Raw genomic sequence first — 21,725 nt, forward strand, 5'->3', positions numbered from 1 at the left:
TTATGTAACTTTTGTTATGGTAGGCATTTTATCACCTCCCTTCATCACAAGAAGAAGGATGAGTATAGTCCAATAAGGTATTTTGGGAGAGAAAGCCAGACACCACATTTATGTAACTTTTGTTACAGTATATTGTTATAATTGTTCTATTTTATTGTTATTGTTGCTAATCTCTTACTGTGCCTAATTTATAAATTAAACTGTCACAGATATGTATATATAGAAAAAACATGTATATGTATATGTATATGTATATGTATATGTATATGTATATGTATGTATATGTATATATGTATATGTATGTATATGTGTGTATATATATATATAGGTATGTATATATAAATGTATGTATATATGTGTATATATACTGTTCAGTATTATCCTTGGTTTCAGGCATCCACTGGGGGTCTTGGAATGTATCCCTCATGGGGAAGGGGGCGGGGATTATTTTATCATGACAAATATTTTGTGAACACCTATTGAATGGCAGGCTCTCTTCCAGAAGGTGAAGCTGCAGCTTTGAATAAAAGAAAATGTATTTCCCCAAACCGTTCATATTCCTCTGGGGAGAAAGAAACAAGTAAACATTAAGTCCGATGGAGTTAAGTGCTGTAGAGGAAAAGCAAGATAAACACAGGAAGTACTTTGCTAAGAGTGCAGTAATAGTTGCTAGTTTGCATAAGGTAGGTAGAGAAGAGAATGCCTGATGAGGGGGTGATATTGGAGCCGAAATCTCAAGTAGGGAAGGGAGTGAGCCATGCAGATGTTTGGGACAGAGGGGAGAATGTCCCTGAAGGAGGGGAGCACGAGTGGGGGAGACCTGGGAGAGGTGCATAGCCAGCAACTAGCCTGTTTCTGAAAGAGTAAAGTGGCCAAAGATAGCTGGAGCTGAGCGATCTTAAGGGGAGCGAGAAAAGAAGGGGTCGGGGATCTGTTGGGCCAATGATCATCATACAGTACAAGCTTGTGGTCTGTCGTAAGCACTTTGACTCTTAGTCCGAGTGAGATGGGAGCATTTGGAGTCACGTGATCAGCCTTGTGCGAGTAGAAAGTTGGCTGCAGTGATAATCCACATGAGACATGATGGCTGGTTGTAGGTACGGGGCAGGTGCTAAGCAGTAGTGGGATTCTGGATACATTTGGATGGTAGTGCTCAACAAGCTCTGTGGACAGGGTAGATGTAGAATACAAGAGCAGAAGAAGAGGCAAGAATGACTGCTGGGTTTCTAGCCTAAGCTACTAGAAGAATGGACGTGGCAATTAGTGAGATGCCAGGAGGACAGCAAGAGAATCAGTTTTGTGTTTGATTTTTCTGAAGAGCAGGGGTGATCCGGAATTTGGTTTCAGGTGTGGTACATTTGAGCTCTTAGACATGCAAGTAATGGTTGAGTAGACAGTTGTATATTGGTCTCTGGGGCCCCAGGGCAAAATCTTGATTTAATATAGATTTAAGAGTCAATGGATATGAATTGAAAACCTTGATACTGAGGAGCGTCACCTGAGGCGATGGATTAAGGCCGGGCCAGTATTTTGATGTCTCAGAGAGAGACAGAGGAACCATTAAAGGATGTCATGAACAGGGACATTAGGTAGGGGGAGAATCAAGGGACGGTGCTGTCCAGATACGGAGTGAAAAAAACTGCTTCGAGACTGAGTAAGTGAGCAGGTTCTCTGTGGGATCAGATGCTAGGAGGACTGAGAAGTGGATCACTGGATTTAGTCAGGTCTTTTGTGGGGTTTGCCTTGACACAAACAGGTCTCACTGCTGTGTTGAGCTTCTGGCTCATACCTGATGTACTTTTCCTTTGTCCGGGTGGAACCCACGCTAAATAATGGTTAGATGCAAGGGCTCCGGAGTTACAATCCTGGCTCCATATCTTTACTTTTTAAGCTTACACAACTTATTTGACCTTCCTCTATGCTTATTTTTTGAGAGAGGAAATGATCTCCACTTCATAGCGCTATTGGGAAGGTTGGATGAGATAAATGCTTAGCACAGTATCTGTGACATAGCAAATGGCCAATAAATGGTAGGTCTTATGATTAAGAATAGAACAATCAGTAAAATTTAATGAAAATGAACCTGCCTTATGTTTTCTTCTTATCCTAAAAATCACATATCTCTCTAGAGTTGCACCTGAATGGTTGGCCTATTTTATGTTCTTTCTGTCTTTGCTTTTCTTGGGGGCATTTTCACAATCATTACATGAGTTGACCACATTGTAATCTACTAGTTCTGTCTTCTAGATCGAGTTCCCTGAGAAGCCATATCCTGCCCATACCTCAAAACTTAATGCAGGGCTTGGCAGATCTGGCACTTTAGGCTTGATTAAAATGGTTTCTGAATGTCCTGGTGACTGATCAGGGTGTCACATGCAGGGTCATTCCAATATGCAATGTGGTAATGCTGGGGTAGAGTCCTAATTGCTGGAGTCTTACAAACGCATTTTAATTTCTTAGAATTCTTCAGTGTCTTTTTAATCTACCATCCCCTCCCTTTACAGGTTATTGCACAAGTAAACCCTTGTACTTTTCTCACTCCTGTAAGGGGCCCCGAGCTATTATTCAGTTCAGTTGAACTGTGGCGTTGGTCTTGTTCTGTGGTGGGTACCTCTATGGCAACTACACATTCTTTCTCTTTCTAGTACCTAAGAATAAAATAAGGGCTTCATTTTGGATTTCTCCCTTTCATAGTTCCAGAAGCTCAAATAATGGGGTTTTTATTTTAAAAGTGTCTTCATGAGTTGTAAAAGAATGGGAGGAGGAGGTTGATGTTTGCTTCCTTTCTCTTCTTTGAAATACACGAGTAAAGATAACTCTTCACAGATCCGAACTATAGCAAAAACTGTGTTTGTTGGATTCTGGAAACATGTTTTTAAATCTAAAGCAACCCTGGGCCAGGAGGAGTGAATTGGCAACAACTTCAGCAGCCGGTGGTGTATTTTTAAGAGCTGTGTCCCTCGACGGAAGGAGATACTGGGAGCGAACATCTGGTCTAATTCCTGTGCCTTCCTTTACCAGTTCGCAAAATGGCAACAGGTGTTTCTTGGCTTTTTCACATAGCATGCAGTCTAGGTGGTAAAGTGGTATGTTCAACTCCTCAGTTTGCTTTTTGAGGAGTAGTGGGTTGCTACTGAAAAGGCTCTAACATAGTTCCCACTGACCTGTCCTTCCTCAGAACACCGGTGGCCTGTGCCCCGTTCAAAGGACCTTGGCTAACATGTTTACCTGAATAAGGATAAGAGTCAAGAAGAATCAGAGGGAAGCCGGAGACTTGTAGAAGGCTTATTCTATTGTTGCTGATGCCACAATTTAGTAAAGTGTGGAGAATGGGTTCGTGATGGTTTGGTGTTCTCTTTTCTGCATGTATGTATGCAATAAGCAAAACGACAGAGGACATGAGAACTGAGAGAGCCCGATGTCAGTACTTCATGTTAGGGATTCTCAAACAGGTGCAGAAAAGTGAACTGATTTGTGCAAGATCCCACAAACCAATAAGGAGTGGATATCATCAATACCTTTTTAAAAAATTCTTATTTAAATTCCAATTAGTTAACATACAGTGTTACTGTTAATTTCATGTCTACAATTTAGTGATTCCACATGTTCATACAACACTCGGTGCTCATCACAGCAAGTGCGCCCTTTCAATCCCCGTCAATATTCTTGAGCAGAAAGCTAGTCAGGTATGTGCGTGCAGGTGCGTGTTTACTCCCACCAGACACTCAGACAAAATATCACCTCCGCTCCTGGCCAGTAAGTTTCTTGTCTGCCTCTTAGTTCTTTGGTTCTTCTGTAGAAACACAAGACTTTCTGTTAAACTGACTTCTTTATTTGGGGTAAACTGTTATATACTAAAAGCATCAAGATGGAAACCCGTATCTCCATATCTCATCTTGACATCCGATGGTGGTACACTTTACCGAGCTCGTAGTTTCTCCTATTGCACACATCTCCAGTGGACTCTGTAATTTCTAGCTCGTAATTTAAAGCTACCTGTAATACCTCATCATCACTGTCTACCTGGCACTGTCGTCCTTGGAACTTGCCTCCCACCCCATCTGACTTGATGTACACATTTCTTCGGGCACTTGTCACATCCTGTGCTCTATTACAGTTAAGATCAGCTGTGTGCATTCCCCTTCTCTGGTAAGACAGGAACCCTGTTACTTGTGGGGAGTAGGTTCGTGTGTGCTTCCGTCTCTGGATCTTCCATTGCATCCGACACAGTAGGACTTGGTATGGGTTAGGCAATCGGGGAACGTCTGCTGAACATATGAAGGCAATTAGGGGGAAAAAAATTAAACCCTCAACAGTCTTTAAAACAATCCAGTGAATAGATTTACCAGAACTGCGAGGCCCTAGTTATTTTGACATTTTTACCTCCCACTTGCTGTTCTAAATAAAAGCAAAATAAAACCATAGGTTCTTCAAATGTCAAAAATGAATTCAGTGATATAAAGTACAATGGGTCACACTGACTACTTTTGATTAACTTTCTGCTACTGAGAAGACATGTGTACATGACTCTGCTTTTCTCAGAGGAGCAGTGCCTTTGTTCTGTTCTGAATTCGTGGGGAAAAAGAGGAGTTGTTGACAAAACAAAGATCTTGACTTTGTCTCAAATGGGAGACAAAGAAGGTATTATGGAGATTAGGAAACAAAATATCTGGATTCTTGTACATGCGCTGCCTCTGTCTAGCTGTGTGTCCTTCCACCCGTCCCTTTCTGGGCCTTAGTCTCCCCCGATATCACATGAGGGAGCTGAAGTAGTTAATTGCCAGCGCTTCCATCCCGCCTGGAATTCTAGGCTGGGGTTGAAGAGTAATTCCTTCCGATGACATATGGCCCAACCTTCAGCTCTTAATTGGCCCGCCATCATGATCACAAGTACCTGATTATTCACACACTTTTGAATATATGAATTGCATAAAGCTGTTCAGTGATGGTGAAAATTGAGTCCTAAATATTCTATCAGATGTATATGTAATGTAACCTATTCAGGATCTCATTAGGGTGTAAAATGATATGTGAAATATGCACCAAGCGAGAAAGACTTAGAACATTATGATAACGGAGTAATACAATTTGATTTTTATGAGTTAAGGATGATGGTATAATAAGAGCTTCAGTTCTATGAAGCCTGGAGCTGCAGTGTGTAGAGTTGTGTCTAGTAGGGAAAAGCCATGAGAATGTGTTGTTTTCATTCTTGTATGCCTGTGTTCACAGAATCAACTATTTCACTCAGACCTGGGAAACAAAGCTGCTTATTAGCCTCTTTGTTCGAGTCATTCTGACTCGTCACCCACACCGTTCATATTTATGTTCATGCATATTTCATTATTCTTTTGCCATGCTGGTGCCACAAAGAGAAATATTTGTGCTTTGAAAAGGTACCCAGAATCCCCCAATTTCTCATCAGAAAAAAATAAAACCACTTACCTCACATAAACTCACTTCAGAAAATGTGAATGCAACACTGTTGCCCAAACCACTTTCTCCTTTGAATGCCAGCTGTCCATACCGCAGCTCTACTGACCTTCTACTTCCAGCGCCTGAGACCTATACCACCTCCCAGGCTGCTGGGGCTGGTGTGGGTGTTCATCTGGCCGAACAGAACGGGCTCGTGTTCTCACTCTGCTATCTGGGACCTGGATTCTCCATCTACCACTCAGCAGCTCTGTGAATGCTGGAGAGATGTTTCATTTCTCTAAGATCCTAATTTTCTCATCAGTAAGAGAGGAACGGTTATGGGGCACCTGGGTGGCTCAGTCGGTTAAGCGACCAACTCTTGATTTCGGCTCGGGTCATGATCTCACAGTTCGTGAGTTCAAGCCCTGCATCAGGCTCCACAGCTGGCAGTGCGGAGCCTGCTTGAGATTCTCTCTCTGCCTCTGCCCCACTTGGAGCTATCTCTGTCTCTCTCAAAATAAATAAATAAACTTAAAAAAAGCGGAAAGAATAGTTACATTTATGTTATGACATGGCTAGACTTATGAGAGAGAATGCATAGATGGCATTCAACCCCGGGACTGGCCCTTACTAGGTATGGGTTTACTTCCCTTCTTGTGGATAGCTGGGGGTCTCTTTCTTTACCTGATTTTTCTCTGTGCTATGCCAGCCCCAGAGGGTCTTCCACTGCATTGTTAAGGAGAGGAAAATGGCCTGCATTCATCTTTCCAGATCCTTTCCAGTTCAGTGATGCCTCAAATCACTACCAGCAATCTCTGCTGCACTGTGATGTCCATTTCCTTGTGTGTTTCTTAGGCTTTCATAATCTCCTATGAATGGAGCATGGGATCTGGAGGACCTGGCTTCCAGGCCTAACTCTCAGAATATCCTACGAGTTGACCCATGCCAAATGATTTCCTTCTACTTATGTATGTTTGTATGTATGTATGTATGTTAAGTTTATTTATTTATTTTGAGAGATAAAGAATGAACAAGCAGAGGAGGGACAGAGAGAGAGGGAGAGGGGAAAATCCCAAGCAGGCTCCATGCTGTCAGCACAGAGCCCAATGTAGGGCTTGAACCCATGAACCATGAGATCATAACCTGAGCCAAAACCAAGAGTCAGGCCCTTAATGGACTGAGCCACCCAGGCCCCCCAAAACCTTCCTCTATATTTAAATGATAGTCCTATCCCTTAAGTCTCTCCAGAATTGCATCGATTGGGGTCATTCATTTCTGCCTCGGTTTATTGGATACTCAGTACTGAGGGCATCCATTTCTGTTTTCTTCCTTTTATGTGATTCAATGTTTGTACATTCCCATTGTTACTCCTGAAGTAGTAACTAGGTAACATTTCTGAGCCTGGCTGATCTAGAGGCCCTTCAAGTCTGAGCTTCCTTCTTGATAATGGCAATTCAGTACTTGAACTTAATATCTTAACATTTGCAAAGTTCCTTCATTTATTCATTAGCATTGAACTCTCACAAAAGCTCCTGGAGATGGGGATTCTTAGGTACATTTTAGAGATGAGGAAACAGGCTGAGAGATGAAATGATTTGCTCCAGAGTCCTATAGCAGGTGCAGCATACCCTGGATTTCAAACAGCATCCTTCTTCTGGTCTAACGCCCTGGCCTTTCTTCTGAATGTAAATGGGACTCCCAGCCTGAGTTAGAAAGTCTGTGTGCTCATTAGTACCTAAGCGAATCTGTCTTTCCATGCAGAAGAATGAGATGAGACTTGGGAGCATTTTCTTCAGCCTACAAGATCTGCATTTGTGTCCCTTTCTAATATATTCCTAACCTTAAATTCCTTCTTAAGCTCCAAGAACATTTTACTCAGTATAGAAATTCACTGTTGCCATTGGCTTCTTCAGAGCTTAGCCGTGCACATTTCTTCATTGTGATTGGCAGGAGAGGTCCACTCAGTCCCTGAATGTACATTTTTTTGGACATGGTCTCAGGAATCAATCGCTATAAAAGAAAGTGCACTTGTTGTAAAAAGCACCCGTGATTTTTTTCCCTTGCTTTGAATGCAATGCCATCTACCTTTACTAATCCACTGAGCTTCTCCGTACATGTCCCTGTCACTCAAAAATGTAAGAGAACAGCACGGTGTAGATAGAGCACTGGGCAAGTCAGAAGAGCAGATTCCAAAGCCACCTCTTCCACTAGTTAAATATTTCACTTTGGAATATCACTTCACTTCTCTGAACATCTAGTTCATCTCCTTTTTTTTTTAATTTTTATTTTTTTTAATGTGTATTTATTTTTGAGAGAGAGGGAGAGACAAAGCGTGAGCAGGGGAGGGGCAGAGAGAGAGGGAGACACAGAATCCAAAGCAGGCTCCAGGCTCTGAGCTGTCATCACAGAGCCCGACGCGGGGCTCAAACTCACAAACCGCGAGATCATGACCTGAGCCGAAGTCGGACGCTTAACCGACTAAGCCCCCCAGGCGCCCCTAGTTCATCTCTTATGAAGGACCAAACTAGATCATTTCTAAGGTTCTTTTCAACTCCAGTGGTTGGTAAATTCTCCAGCATATTGGTCTCCTTCCTAGTTTATTGGAATACTATCGTTTATTCTTTTCATTTTGCAGGGAAATGCTTATTGCATGTAAAGTTAGGAGGCTTTACTTATTCCACACCTATTTATGGAGTACCGACCATGCGCAATATAATGGAAGTGTAAGAGATGTTTGGAGGAGGGAGACATCCAGAAGAGGAAACTGTGTATGAGTAATGATATGGCAGTTTGAAAGTACAAATTTTGATGAGAATGGGGCATGGCTGAGAATTTATAAGGCATGGAGGTGAGCAGGTGGATATGAGGCTGTATAGAAGAGCGGATCGACCTGAGTTTGGAGGGTCTCCACAATGTGTACTGCACACGCATGCACACACATATATCCGTGCCCCTTTTCAGGGTGTCCTGACTCTTGCTCTTTTTACTTTAGCAAGCAGCTAACCCTGCTAAGATTACGTAGATTTATACATTTGAGGAGGAATCCCTTAAAAAAGACGGGGAACGTCAGGTGTACCAGAACCTTTGCTCCCATTAAGGGTATCATTTTGGGTTGTAAGAGTTAATCTCCCCTACTGGCTGTGACTTGCTGCAAGACAAGGTTTTTTATATATTCTTTCTTGAATTTCTAACACAGAGCTCATTTCCACCATGGTTGATGCGCAGGAGTAAATGCTTGTTGCATTGAATTGCTGCCTAAATTCCTAGGAAGGAAGATGGTAGTTTTTCTCATACAGGATAACTAGGAGACTTTTTTTTTTTTTTTAATGAGCTACCAAAATAAAAAAAAAAAAAACCGCAATGGAAAAATTGACAGCCTGGATCTGTAATCTAAGTGACCTGACAATTAAAAGAACTTATTACCGTGTTAGCCTGCCAGATGGATCTCCTTGAAATGCAACGTGTGGTGCTTCTGAACACAATTCAAGTGCAGTCTTCCTTTTCTGCCCGCTCCATGTTTGTTGCGTTTGGGAAAGAAGCAGTTTTATTTGAACTAAACCCACTCATCTCAAGTGTGTTTAATGACAGCAGGATGTGACAGATAAAATAAAATCCTACAGCCTCATTTGATGTTTGTTTTAATTCCAGACCTTAGTGAAAGGAGACAGGATAAAACAACGTGGTTCAAATGGAGGAGTTTAAAATAAATTATCTATTGTCACAAACTTATCTATTTCTCTCCAAGGAAATTTAAGAGGGCAGATAATGTGAACAATAATGGTAGTTGTAGTTGAGATTTATAGAGTGCTTCCCACCTTATAGAGTGGGTTTATGTCCATCTTATTCTACCCTCCTGGCAAGTCTGTGAGTTTGCATGGCCAGGAACTATTGTCTCAGCATTACACACAATGTTGAGTGAGTTGCCCCAAATTGTACTTCTAAAGTGGCAGAAAGGGGTCTCATTCTTGGTCCTATTGATTTCGAACCCAGTGATCCCTCCACTGATCAGTGCTGGCCCACCACTCACACACGTGTGCAGTACGGTGGAGGCATCCAGCTCCTTAGCTTTACCGAAACACATACATGTATGGAGTATGTGAATAAATACTCATCACAACATATTCCACCAATCAGGAGTATGTAGACTAGAACTTAAAGTGTTCTCTCAGTACGCGCTCTTGTTTATTTCTGCTGCACACCCTTCACTGACTCCGTACTTTTTTCGTAATCAGTGTTTCAGTTTGTTATGCATCTTTCCAGTCTTTTAACAAGTACGTAAGTACACACAGCTATGGGTATGACTATATAGGTCACATTTATTTTAAACATAAGTGTTATGATATTAGCTTCAATTTACTTTTGATTCTAGATCTTTTCATGCCAGTAAATGGGGATTGCACATACTGTTTTTAACACCTAGCCCGTACTCCATAGTATGGGCGTACCATCATGTGCTTCTTCTACTGAAGGGCATTGAGGGTAGGCATCCCTTTATTGTAAATATTAAGGTGGGTTTCCTCGCATGTGTATCTTTGCATTTGTGTGAAGCTAGAATTAGGCATCCGAAACTGGAACTGCTTGTTTTTTTTTTTTTGTTTTTTTTTTTTTTTTGAGGTTTATCAAAAGTAAGTCTCAGCTCCCCCCGCCATGTTTTAGAATCCTCATATTAGCTCATGTTAGCAACCTGTCCTTCCACTTAGTTGCTTGGGGATGTGTTGTTCAGACCAATGCAGACACTTCTTTCAACAGATACTTGTGGCCAGGAGAGTAAATGTTGGGAAGGTTATTTTCCATGGCTCTGTGGTTTGGATACAGGCCCTCACCATGGAGGAAGAATAAGGTATTCTTGTGACAGTTTTATTTACTTAAAACAGCCACACACTTCACTCAGCTAGAATAAGGTATTTAATACAGTAATAAAAAAAAATCTACTGTAATTAAAAATGCAGATAGTGTAATGCACTAAAAACTACCTTTAGCTTATTCTTTGTTCAGAAACAAGGGTGTTGCATAATCAGGCTTGAAAGATATATGATTAAACCTTCTGTACTGACTATATGATCTCAAGGTCCAGAGAGTTAATTCTACCTCCCAAGCCTCCTGCCTCTTACAACCTTTCCTTGCTGTTTTGTACGGGAGGTAATCAAAAGGGGCTAAAATTTGAAAATGTGGCATGGAAGAGACGAGAGCTAATCTGAATGGTTCATGTGGTTTTTACAAGATTGAAAGCAGACATGAAAAATGAAGTCTCACTCTCTTTATTCCATTTTCCTTTTCATTGTGTTAAAAGACCTTATTTTTTCTTTTTGTTTCTTTTTATTTTTAATATTTTTTTAAGTTTATTTATTTTTGAGAAAGAAAGCATGTAAAAGCTGATGGGGGCAGGGGCAGGGAGAGAGAGAAAGAGAGTGAGAGAGGGATGGAATCCCAAACAGCCTCCACACTCTCAGCACGGAGCCCACTGTGGGACTCAAACTCATCAACCTGGTGAGAGCATGACCTGAGCTGAAACTAAGAGACGCTCAACCAACTGAGCCACCCAGGCACCCCAGGCTTGGTTATGTTTTTTAAACCATGATATGCCAGTATGGTTAGAATCATGTTTGTCTAAGTTCTTTTAAAATAAAGAAATAGCTCCTCGGGTCTGTTTCAGTGAGGTTCTTTCAGGTTGCAGGAAGCCAAGAAGTGCTCAGAGTTAGTTACCTCAGTTGACTTTAGATTATGAAAATTTATGGTAAGGATACAAAGAGAAGGAAGGAAATCCAACCACCATGTCCACAGCCAGACAACGCAGCCACATGGAAAGTGAGAATATCGCTGAGGACGTAACAATAGCTGATTTTGTCATCCCTCACAAGTAAACCCCCGGTGTTTCCTTATCCACTGGGTCTCCATTCCTAGGGCTTAGATCCTCTCAGGTTTTCTTTCTCTTTCCAGTTGCTGCTCCTGGGTAGCGTCCTTCTGGACAGGGCACTATGATTTTCGCTCCCTAACGTCCTCTCCTTCCTTGGAACTTCTTCATGCTACTCTGTGTGTCTCTGGTTTCCCGTCCATTCCATTTCTGCTACCAGCCTGCTGCGCCTTGCCTTCAGATGTTCCAAACAATAAGGCCCCTTAATTGTAGCTGGTTCTTCTCCAATAAAAATTGGGAAGGAGTTCTTCCTCCAGCACATCTCCTGTTGCTGGTTTTGGTTCAGTCTCTCATCCAATTAATTGTGGCCAGAATTCAGAATTACCTGTTACAGACCTGTGGGAAATGTATTTCTTTTAAACAGACAGACGCCCTTTTGAAGCTGTTACCTCAAACAGAGCTGTGGACGTGGTAGAGACACAACCTTTTATGTACCTTTTATGTAAGAGTGTGTACCAACCCAGAGCTACCAAAAAGAGACAAACAAAAACCATTGCCACTGACTGCAAGATAAAGGTCAGCAGAAAGGCTGGGTGAGCATTCATTGTTGGGACTTCAAGGGACACAGCAAACAGTCCCCCTCCTCTCGACCCATGTTCAAGAAGCCATTGACAAACAGCCGAGTCAGGCGGATGGAGACCAAACTGTCAGTCCGGGGGCTGATAAAAGTGCCTTGGGTGACTGTGTAGGTTTGAGGTCAAGAGAAATAACGCCATAGGTTTGCCCTCCTGACAGTGGTCAGCACTGGCCACCTGCCAGCCTCTCCTGAGGTGGGACTGCCCTAGCCACAAACAATTTGGAGTCTGGAAAAGCAGAGAAAAGCATGCTCTTGTGTAGGCAACGATTCTGAATGGAGGTTGGAAAGGAGCTGAACCATACGTGCCCTATTTCTGTCCTCAAAGTCGGCAATCAGTTAAGTCACTGGGCTGACTCCTCAGTAAGCTTCTCATCAGGAGAGGAATGTGTGAGGGACGAACAGCTTTATGAATATTTCTCCATGGAAGATCCCTCCCCATGGAAAACTTTAGAGCAGGGGAAGAACATCTCCCTTGCATTTAATGATAGTAGTATTCAAGGTGTTGATATGTGGGCCTAGCCTCCAGCCTGTTATAACCAAATAGGCTTCAGGGACTAGATAAAGGTGATGTTTTGTAAAGGCGAAGAGACTCCAGATGGCCAAAAGCAAATGACTAAAAGGAGGACACATTCTGTGCAAATGCAAGTGAGGCGATATGTGCAGGTGAGGTCTGGGATGTAGCTGTCTGGGGGGATCTTAGAGTAGACATGAACGGTCAGTGGGATTGCAAGGGAGGAGTGGTTATGAAGTCAGGGTCAACTGAATATGGGAGATAGGATTTCTGCCCCAAGGTTTCCAAGTTCACAAATTCTTTAAGGTAGGGCTGTGTTCTTCTCCTTTTTCTAGTGCCTCATCCTTGGCTCTAGATCCATGTTCCACTGGTACTTAGTTTCCACTATACCTTCAAAAGAATAACAATTCTATACCACTGTTGGGTGCCACCCCCGCCAGGCTTATGTTCACTGAAAGACAGTGTGGGCCACGTGATTACTCCCAGTGTTCACATATAAACAAAAGCTCGTGTGGGCTTGCCTCCAATGTTGGTATCACATCACAACCTTGTTCCTTTATCTGCAATAAGATGTGCCAACTTTGACAGATTTTCAGGTGATTTTGTAAAACCATTTTGGCCAATCCAGGCGTTAGGAGGAATGCTTTCTGATGTGCAGTCTTTGTGAAATTTAGTTGGCATCTAACATGGAAAATTTCCCATAAGTCACGATGAATAAAGGAAATCACCATCATCAGTAAAGATTTATATTTCAAGTAACGTTCACACCGTAATGACTCTTTAAGGTAGATAAGGACACTTTTTTTTGTACTTGCCTTTTTTACAGGTTATAAAGCTAACAGCCAAAGAGGCTTGATTAAAACTCATAAAGTAAAATCCTCACAGGAGGAACTGGCTTCCTGGACACTTCTACATTGCTTGTACCATAACATCAAATGCCAGGTTCCTCACAGGTGGCCCTCCATACACAAATAAACCTATGCGTATAGGGCAAGTGAGCTCCTGCCCAAGTAAACATTCCTTCAAAACACCAGCATCCCATAGGATGAAATAGCAATACGCACAAATGCATCATACTGTACAAATATCTGGTAAACAGAATTGATATAGCAATGTGCCCATTAGAAAGCAATTATGGGATATTATTAGAGCTTTGATAACTTTTAAAAGGTTTTATTCTATTTCTGTTCATTCAAAGCTAGTATTTCTAATAGCTCTGTTAAAATCCTGAATAGTATTTTTATTTGTTCATAAATATGTTGTCAAGTGTATATTGTGTCTTAGGGTTGGGGAGAAAGAATTCGAGGAATCAAATAGAAATAAAAATGTATTGTTGGAAAACATATGGAAGTTCCTTTACTCACAAACTTCCAAACTTTTGCAGATATGGGCAAAGCTGTTGGCCAGAGTATGCAAGTCATTTCTACCTGCTACTAAAAGGTGGTGTGGGCGGGAGATTATATACCGAGGCCCAGGGTTTAGAGACAAAGCAATTATGGAGTAGTTCTTAACCTGTATGCGAGAATGGGAGCTTTTGTAATGTAGTTAATAGAACTTTCCATATGATGCAAAAGGATTAATAAGATTTAACTTTATATTCTTGGTGACTTCTCCACTAGCCAATCTCTGATGAAGAACAATTAGAAAATTATAGAATTGTGTTTCTTTTCACTCTTCCCTTATATGATTATAAGGGGCTTATGTCTTGATTGCTTCTGCTAATAATAAGTATGTTAGAATCTCATGGGAGTTTTGGAATATCACGCATCTTGATTTTCACATGGAGGAGCAGGACTCCACAAACAACTTTTCTGTGCTTTGAGTCGTTTTATATGTAAAAGAATATTGTTTTGAAAATGAGCCTTGATGGTGATGGTGCCTTTTGAATCTGGGTCATATTTCATATGTTAGCTTTAATAGCTATTCAATGATCAGATTTTGGTGATATCACAGTCACATCTCTGAAAGTATTGTCTGTGATTTGGCTTCCTTCCTATTGCCATACATACCACATTCCTGGGTTTTTCTGCTGGGCTCAAAAAGTCATGCTCTCTCTTTATGTAAATTACACCAAGATTGCCACTAATCATATTCGGGAAGCTAACGATAATATATGCTTGAGTTATGGAGTTTTTTTAATATCATGCCGTGAGATACGATGCCAAATCAGGTCTCTTTTTGCTTTTAATTAGTCAGCAACATTTATTTAATGCCTACTAAGCTCAGAGCAAGGAGAGTGGGGAGTGGAGAAGGGCAGAAAGTAGATCTAAACACAAATAGACTATCATCTCCAGAATAGCTTTCAGTGTCTTTATGAATACAGAAAACAGATAAATGAAAGGATTAAGAAAACTTAAAAGCAAAATCTAAATGAGTGCAAATTGGTCTGGTAAAAACTGAGTTATATAAATGCAAAGAGGATGCAAATTAGGGAAACTGGAAGTTCAGTGTCTAAAACTGCTCTCTTTCTACTTTTATTTTCATAATACTTCGCCATGAGAATTGTTAGAAGTCACAGCACCATACACTTCAGGGAGGAGAATTTCCTGGTTCAGTTGTACCATTTAGAGAAGTGAACCCAATGCTTGGTACTTTCTGGAGAGTTGAAGCTGCAGTTTTCTGAGTCCCTGTTCATCTTTCCTCGTTATCATTAAAACTCCTGTAACCTTGCATATGTCGCTTAACCTCTCTGTGCCTCAGTTTCCACATCTGTAACACAAAGATGGTAATAAGGCCTATCTCATAGGTTGGTTAGAGGAGTATTAAATGTGTAAAACTGTATTCTAGTCTTTGAAGCACCTTTTCCCCCCATTAATTTCTTTGAGATTGAAATGCATCCCATAATCGATATGATGAGAAATCATTGTGTTACAGATTAACTGGCACCAACTATGTCTGTCTTGGTGGTAAAAAATAGTGAATCTTATGGACAAAGGCATCATACTGCATGTGTAAAGTGCTTATTAGAACAGAGCCTGGCATACAATAGGTCTTGTAGAGTGATACTTTTATCATTTTCTGAATACCATATTTGTGGCTTATATTGGCTCCTAATCTTAGAGATGTGTGCAGTATGAGACAGATATACTTAGAATTCTTCGTCTTTAGTCAAGTAAATAGGGCCTGGAAGAGTTACCGGTGACTTCACAACTGGTAAACAACAGATCTAGGTTATAAACTCAGGCTGTTTTATGTATTCTTCATCCATCACATCCGAGTCCTACTATGTTGTATGAACTTTGAGTACTAGGGCTGAGGGATAACCAAGGCCGGGGAGCTTCTTTCTCTGGCTGAACTGAAATGCCCGAAGAGAAGCTAGGGGAATGTAAAGACATAAACAGTAAGTCAGTAAGCAAAGTCAGGGAGTGAAATAGAATAAAAGGGCCAGATGCGGGGTATATGGAATAACGTTTGCTGGGAGGATCAGGTAATGCTTCTCAGAGGAGCTGACTTCTGAAATGACACCTCAGCATGAAACTGAGACCTCTCTCCTGCAGAACAATGAAGAAGCAGGAAGGAGCTTGAATCTTTAAAGAACTAGAGCGAGCCAAGGTGGGCCATGGGAATAGATGCCTTCAGTCCTATGACGGGAGATAGATACTTGTGATTTTAGGCTTCAGATTACCTATGCTGAGTTTTGTCTCTGAGGAGCAAAGAATCCGGGTGTTCTTTACCATACCTTTATAAGCTTGTGCTTTGGGGGTACTTTAGGGACGTTCTTGCATTCTGAAGAGAGAGAAGTGAGCACACGGTATGTTTTCTTTTCTACATGAGTATGCTGAAGAACGGAGATATGAAATGATTTTTCCTAGTAAGTTTTCCAATTATCCTACAGTGCTACCGATAGCTAGTTGAGTCACATACTTACTCCTAGGTGTCAATTTTGGAGGGTTTTTAAAGGCTTAAAATCTTCCAAGTGGAAATTTCCAATACTATGAATCCTTAAGTTGTAACTCTTCATAGTCTATGGATTTGTTCCATAAAAGAAATCATTAGTGATTATTTTCTACTTCTGTGGTTCTTTAGTATTGCCTCTCGTGGTATCAGCCATTTAGAAATATCAATTCTCTCTTGAAATAGCCCATCAAATGATGACTCATGTCAAGCCAAGAGTTTATTTATGCCTCTTTTCATGATTAGCAACACCTGTTTAATCTAATCACACACATATATATGTATACACACACACACACACACACACACACACACACACACACACACTGGTAATCTATTTATGTCCAAATTTATTTCCAACTTTTATTTCCAGTATTTGGTACCTGCATAGTTCATACTCATAACTCTAAATCTGGCTTCAGCTATGACATAAATCTTTCTAAGTCAGACACCTTTAATGACATTAATTTAGGTGGAGGTAGTCTTTGGGGATCCTATCTGCATAATCATGCGTAATTTACTTTTTTACTGAACCCAACTTTTTTTATTTATAAAATGTGGAAGTTGAAATAAATGAATTTTCCAGCTCTGTGATTTATAATGTCACTATCAATTTATCTACTCAGGAGCATCATAGAAATTGGTCATTGGTAGAAAGTGTTCAGTGGCTCAGAATCTGGCAAAACATTTCACTTTTATGAAATTTCAGCAAATATAATTGAGCATCTTGTGTGTACCAGGCTCCATAATAAGAATGCAAGCATGTAAGACCTTTTTCCAGCAACTGGGAGGTGAACTTGGTAACTCAGAATTTTCTTATAACAGTTTTGTTTTTTTTTTTTTAGATTTCACTTACCATATAATTCACAGACTGAAATTATTTCTGAAGGAGATAATCAGTACATTCACTCAACAAATATGCATTGAGTATCTGCCATACACCAAAGACTCTCTAGGTGCTGGAGTTAGGGACTAACAACAGTTATATAAAACCTAGCCTCTCACAGAATGTCCCTCAATAGACAATTGTCCATATGATGTTAGAGACTGATATTCAGGATCAGCAAAGGGTACTCTGGAAGCTCATGGGGCAGATAATGAAAACCTGGTCTTGGTGGACCTTGGGAGGTTTCTGAGAGGTGGTCATCTCCAAACAGAGGTCTGAGAAACCTGTGGGAGTTTTCTAGGTTAATGGCACAGGGAAAGCAAATGCAGGGGGCTTCTGGAAGAGGAAAGAGAGAGAGGTAAAACCAAGGTAAACCATAAGAGCTTGGTAAGGTTACAGCATGGGGGGAAGTGTGGGAAGGACAGTTTCTGCTGGCCCTGAAGGGGAGAGAGAGTGTTGATGTGTGCTTACATGGAGCTGTGTATGTCTTACTATGAGGTCACAGAGAAGGGTGAGGCCAGGAAGAGGATGTGACATTTGAGTTAGGTCACAAAGGGTTTCTAGGAGTTTTTGAAACAGACTACAGGTAGTCCAGGCAAAAGGAACTATAATTGCAACAATAAATGTGTGTAAAAGAATGGTGTTTGCAGCTTGGTAAGGAACTGGATGTACTTGGAGAATGAAGTATGTGGAACAGAGAAAGAATATAGTACAAAGAATACATTGGTGAGGATCGGCAGGACAGCTTGGATTCTGTGCAATGCCATGAATTTGTACATTGGGCTCTTTATTGTGCTGGCAGCTGGGGCTGTTAGGGGTAGCAGTTTGGGAGAAGACTGGAGCACTGAAGGTTTCAGAGAAGAAATTAGAAGTGTGCTCTAGAAAGAGAGTTCTGGATATCCTTCTATTGGAGGAGCCCTGGATTGTGAATGAAACTCAGAGGTAAATCACAGGATTATTTAGGATAGTGCTTAACTAGCTAGTATTTTATAGGAGTTCTACCTGTCAATTACCCCTTGCACCAGAGAAGGATCATTTTCAATATTAAGAAATTAAAATTAAGTAAAACACATGGGATGATAACCAGTAGACATTGAAAACTTACTATGTTACTGTTTGATTCTCCTCACCACTCAGTGAGGTGACCTATTATTTCCCTCCATTTTACAGATGAGATTGTGTCCCAGAGAGATATAACTTGCTAAACTAGCAAGGTGCAGAGATGGCATTTTAGCCAATATGGTCTAGCTCCCAATCTGAACATTTGAATTGATGACCTAATAACCAATCAAAAATACCAACAGTAGTTGTGTTTGTGAAGTTTGGGCAGAGGGTTTTGTTTTGTTTTGTTGCAACTCAATGCTTCCTTGATTTTGTAACCATTACCCAATCTAATTTTAGGACGTTTCTTTCACTCCAAAGAGAAAACTTGTACCTATTTGTAGTCAATCTCTGTTCTTACTTCCAACCCTACGGTAACCCCAAATGGACTTTGGTGGTAATGTCTTTAAATGACTAGGACTTCAGTTTAGTGATGGTTTGTTTTGAATAATAGCACTATGATAGTCTAATTCACTAATCTAGGTGTATAAAAGTTTGTACTTCTAGTTTTGAGTAACTGCATGCAATTAGTGTAATCTAGTCATAATTTGGGGCAGAGAAGGGTACAATTGCCAGTTCCTGTGTCAGTCACTGATCATGCGCACAGAAGTAAGACACCCACAGACCATGCCCTTGAACTCTCTGTCTTTCAGGGCGACATACATATGGTCAGATTCTTGAATGACAGTGAAAAATGGAATTCTTCTAGAAATCCTGGTGCATTTATTGAAAGACGTGTGTTAAACTTCTTTCTGCTGGAAGCCATTGGATTGTTTGTAAAAATCTAGTATGTATGAAGCATTTGGAATGCTTAGCATTTTGAGAATAAAATCCACATCAATTTAAAATATAATAAAACTCCCCACCCAGAATAGAGTAGTAATTGCCAGGCACAGAGGAGCCCAGCTGTGGAGTGGCTTAGAGGATAGTTGGTCTCAGGCAGAGATTACCAGATAAGACACTGGTACACAAGTAATGGTAATTCCCGAATTACTGTACCTATTTGGTAGCACATGCATCTAAAATGGCTTAAAATAAAAATTGCAAATGCACCAGATTTGATCAATCTTAGTATTTCTTTCTCTTATTCTCCCAGTCCCGAGTTAAAAATAAAACCCGCCTGCCTCATTTTCCTGTGTGTTCGTTAGTAGGATTAACTAGAGTTCTCAACAGGAAAGCAATCGATGTAGTAGACGACATTGTATAGTGGGTGAGAGCCCGGTAGAGATAATTATACAGTCACTCCCACTATATTACCCTTCAAAGAAACTGAGCCTAATATTCTCCTAAGCAATTTAACCAACTTCTAAAAAAAATGTATAAGATATTATTTAGAGAACGAAATAGCTACTGTATATAATCAGGAGGGAGAATTATAGCAAATTATAATACTCATTTGATAAGTGTATAAAGAGCTACGCTCAAAGCTCTGTATTGTACCTCCTAAGTAATTGTTCAGTTGTGCTAACTGTCCTTAAAATAGGAGAAGAGATAAAGAACTGTTAAAAAAAAAAAAAAAAAAAGCAACTGTTATAGTTGTTCAGTAAGGTTTTCCCCTCTGGCCATAGATTGAGTCTAATTTCATGCTCCATGAGAATCAAGCATACGTTTGGTCTTCATATTTAATAGTGATGATATCTTTGCCTTTCCAAAGATAATGTCCATGCAGAAACATAGACACCAGTAAAACTAGATGTGTTGAAAATGTGTTCGAAGAGCTTATCCCATGTAGGTTTGTGTGCATACGGATGTTGTATGTCTGAGTTCACTGCACATATATGCCAGTATTTTCAAAAGATAGGCCTGTCTGCAGATCCTACCAATAATTATTTCAAGATAACTTAAAGGAGGCCCAGACATCTGCTAAGTTGTCTATTTATATCGAAAGGAGTTGGCAGTAATACAAGGGTCAATTTCCCTTTGGTTTGCTTTAAACAAAATAAGAAGCCCAATATGTAAACTTTAAGAGACTTAAATCTTTGAACACTTTCCTTTGAGTTTGTAATTCTTGTGCCCCCACTTTCATCAAACAAAAAGCAAACTAATCTAATTGCTGTTATGAGAAGCCTGACCCCATATTTGCTGAAAGCAGTTGTTTTAAAGGTGTCAGCTACCTTCGATGGAAAACCTTAGATCCTCCTCTCACTGCCTATGTGTTCTTCAGCAAGCAGCAATCTCCAGAAGGACCTCAGTTTCTGATGTCAAAATGGTTGTAATCATACAGAGCCTACCTCATGCTGTTGTTACGAAGTATAACTACAGTACGTGTGGATAGTTAAGCACTGTGCCTCTAACATGCTTGTCGCTCATCAACTTAAGTCCCATATTCATGCACATCTTGAACATTTCTAACAAAGTGCTGTTACTGAGATAGCAATTATGGCATCATTGACATTGTCACACATGCACATGGGCACTTACTTGGAAGAAAATCCTGGAGACCAGTGTCTTTGGTCATTGCTCTTGTTGGCTGAGAGATGACGGCATTATGGAAACAAACAAACAGACACACATGGAACTCCCATGATCTTCAGTTGCAAAGTGATTGAAAGAGTTAAACTGAATAGGAAGAAGCTTTAGGAATGCTTCCAATTTGTTTCACTTATATTTTTCATTGTGTATAAGTAGTGGATGACACAGAATAAAAGACGTAGTATGTATAAATAATTTTAAGACATTTCTTTAAGCATATGATAAAAATTCTAAGTAATAATAAAACACTGTGTCATCATTTCTGTAGTAGTGGGTTGTTTGTTGGTTGGTTTCTGCTGCTGCATTAACTGATGGTACATTTTATGAACAGTGGCATCTTTTTTGATGGCATATCATAGTAAGTACTCGGTAAATGTTAGTAGTTCTAATTAGTGTTTGGGTTAAGGTTAATGTGGTAGGTACGTTGTTGACGTTAAGAGCCCTAAAGTCTTTGAATTGGAGGAGTGTGTGTTTAAGGGACACCTTGGGTTGACCAGAAGTCTCAAGCCCCTGACTTGTAGCTATATCAGCATGACTGCCTCAGTCCGTTTGGTGAGGATTGCACTGGTTGGGCTGAAATTCACGTCTGCCCGATGCATCCATGCTGCACTCTTCTTTTGATTACAAGAGTTAAATGTGAATAATAGAAGTGAAAGTATTTTGTAAACCAAAGTAAGAGGTATCAGGTAAGGTAGTCCAAGCCGTGGCAGCAAATACTCCGAAATCCCAATGCTTAAAACAAAGGTTCATTGCTTGTGCTACTTGTTCATAGTGGGTCAGAAGGGCTTCCTTGCAGGATGAAGGAATGGGCACCATCTCTAACATTGCTGGCCCCCAGCCCAGAGTAAAAGAGCTCTGAGGATCTTGACCTGGCAAATGCATGCCCTGGCCTGTAAGTCACACAAGTGGACTTCCACTCACAGCTCATTAGCCGCAATGATTCATATGGTTCCACTTAGCC

At 40.6% G+C, this 21,725-nt stretch overlaps 1 protein-coding gene across 11 annotated transcripts in view; it reads left to right on the forward strand.

The window, feature by feature from the left end:
• The window catches only part of LPP (LIM domain containing preferred translocation partner in lipoma), a 679,749-nt gene that overhangs the window by 363,304 nt on the left and 294,720 nt on the right, over positions 1-21,725 (forward strand). The window contains exon 1 of one of the 11 annotated variants that reach the window (XM_086674978.1): positions 20-77. The exons of 9 other annotated variants lie outside the window; for them this stretch is intronic. The gene's annotated coding sequence lies outside the window, so the exon portion shown is untranslated. Of the gene's footprint in view, positions 1-19; positions 78-17,164; positions 18,134-21,725 lie in introns of those variants that run through there. One more of the 11 variants, XM_086674977.1, reaches the window with a different exon arrangement.

This window comes from Puma concolor, chromosome C2 (assembly GCF_028749965.1).
Source record: "Puma concolor isolate L17-30 chromosome C2, mPumCon1.1.hap2, whole genome shotgun sequence".
Lineage (NCBI taxonomy): Eukaryota > Metazoa > Chordata > Mammalia > Carnivora > Felidae > Puma > Puma concolor.